This window comes from Nannospalax galili, unplaced genomic scaffold (genome assembly GCF_000622305.1).
Source record: "Nannospalax galili isolate Female #2095 unplaced genomic scaffold, S.galili_v1.0 scaffold510, whole genome shotgun sequence".
Lineage (NCBI taxonomy): Eukaryota > Metazoa > Chordata > Mammalia > Rodentia > Spalacidae > Nannospalax > Nannospalax galili.
Window position 1 is genome coordinate 1,302,859 of NW_008329677.1, and position 2,311 is coordinate 1,305,169.

Consider the following 2,311-nt stretch of genomic DNA (forward strand, 5'->3'; position numbering starts at 1 on the left):
ATACTAACAACCATTTGTAAAATATTTAGGTAACAGTCACTAGATCTTTTGTTTTTTTCTTTTTTGGTGTTTTTTTGAGACAGGGTCTCTGTGTAGCCCCAGCTGGCCTGGACTTCGCTATGTAGACCAGGCTGGCCTTGAACTCTGGGAGATCTGCCTGCCTCTGCCTCCCGAGTGCTGGGATTAAAGACCTGAGCCACGACACCTGATTTCTTCTTTTTTGTTTGTTTCTTTCTTTCTTTTCTTTCTCTTTCTTTCCTTTTTTTTTTTTCCTGTTTTTCATTTGACTTAGTTAAGTTTTATTTTTCCAAATGTACAGTCGGTTGAACCTGTTCAGGCATCTTCCCCAGCAGCTGGGCATCTCCACTCTTGGTGTTTCTGGTGCAAATTATCTGGGCTCTGTGCTTTGAAACCAGTTTGGTAGGTCTTTTACTAAGGAGTTCTTGAAGGGCTATCCAGGTCAGGGAGCCGAGAATCTTCAGTCTCTCGGAGACCACAGCTGGGGTAATCAGTTTATAGTTGGGAACTTCCTTGCAGAGTTTGTCATATGTAGTTTTGTCAAACAGGACTAGGCTGTTGAGCTTGTCCGGAACTTTGCCTTTGAACCACTTCTTTTTGACCTTGCCCCAGACTTGTTTACTGTCTTTGTCTTTCTTGGCCAACTTTCTGGCATCCTTCTTGTGGTCCTTGGCCGCATTGCGAAGCTCTGAGAACAAGCAGCGCATAACCACTGCAGCCTGGCTAAGATGTTGGACAAGGGTTGGGGATTTAGCTCAATGATAGAGAGAGCCCTGGATTCAGGCCTCAGCTCAAAAAAAAAAAAAAAAAAAAAAAAAAAAAAAAAAAAAAAAGACCAAAAGATGTTGTACAAAAAAAGCAAATCTTTTCTTTTTTAAACTGGTCGTTGAAGAACTTCGCCCCAAACCTGAAAAGAACCGGCATATGCCCTTTGCTTCCTCAGAATTGATTCAGACTTTGCAAAGTGGATGATCACCACGTGCTTCAGAAAGCTAAGTGTTTTTAAGAACTAGCTCTCCACAGTGGTGGAAAGGCCTGTCTGTCTCTGGGGTATGTAACGACGATATGATGCTTTGGTCCTGGGGTTTTCTGTGATTGCCTGAAGACACATGGGCAGGCAGGCAGCCAAGGCAACTTCCTCAGCATCCTTCCCATAGGACTGCACCCAGCCACTATTTTGCCAAGAGGTTAGTGATTGAAGGAAGTTCCTCTATCAGGCAATTGTCTAACACACAAATGCTTGCTCTTCCTGGAATGAAGTGATAATATATTTGTATGAAGGAGGAAGCGGCAGGCAGGATGACCTAATGTTTGCTTTTCATTTCTTTCAGGTTTTAAATATTTCGACAAGAAAATACAATTAAAAACATTCCTCACATCAAATTCAGCCCGCCAACTTGGAAGTAATTAGCTGCTGACAGAACACTGAAGCTCTTGGTATGCAGCAGCAAGCAGTGCTGCGTGGGCAGTTCACCAGGATCTTGCCTTTCAGTGGTCTTTTTGTTCTGAAATTGCAGCGGCCTTTGGTGGCCTTTTGCTGCCCTGCATGGCTACTCACTGTACTTCCCTGTACCAGTCCCTTCCAGTATTTTTCTTTAGTAACCTCCATGATTCCTCCATCACCTGCCACAGTGATTGGCAGGGTTCATTCAGTAAGGGTTAGTCTCAGGCCTTTGTGTGAGCCCCTGAACTACTGCTATGCCAGTCTGCTCCAGCCAGGGCTGGTGAAGGAGCTGAACTGAGGGGGAAGGCAGAGCAAAGCTGAGACATGGGAGGCCCTGTCAGACTTCAGCCTGCAATCCTGAACCCAGCTCCATTTGACTTCTCTCTTGCATGAAGTAATAAATTCCCTTTTCTTTCTTAGCTGGGCTTGAATTGGGTTTTCTAGAGGTTATATAAAAAAAAGTCAAGTTAGTAATACTGTTACATTTCATTGTTTCACTCATGTACACCCCAGTAATCCTAATTCCTCCTTGCCATGAAGATGTTTCACCCTGAGATTATTGACAATGAACTTTTAAAATAACTTTAACTTTTTTTTTTTTTTAAATACAGGTTACTAAGTAGCCCTGGAGCTTGCTACATAGACCAGGCTGGCCTCAAACTCACAGAGATCTCCCTGCCTTTGCCTCCCCAGTGCTGGGATTAAAGGCATGCACTACCACACCAAGCTTAAATAACTTTTTTACACACACTCCCATCCACACTTCTTAGTATCTGTTTGGTTTGTTTATTTATTTATTTATTTATTTATTTATTTATTTATTTATTTTTTACAGTGCTGGGGATTGGA

The 2,311-nt window shown here is 42.8% G+C and overlaps 1 pseudogene; it reads right to left on the minus strand.

The window, feature by feature from the left end:
- Nucleotides 1-333: 333 nt before the first annotated feature.
- On the minus strand, nucleotides 334-725 carry LOC103740771 (annotated as a pseudogene).
- Nucleotides 726-2,311: the final 1,586 nt, after the last annotated feature.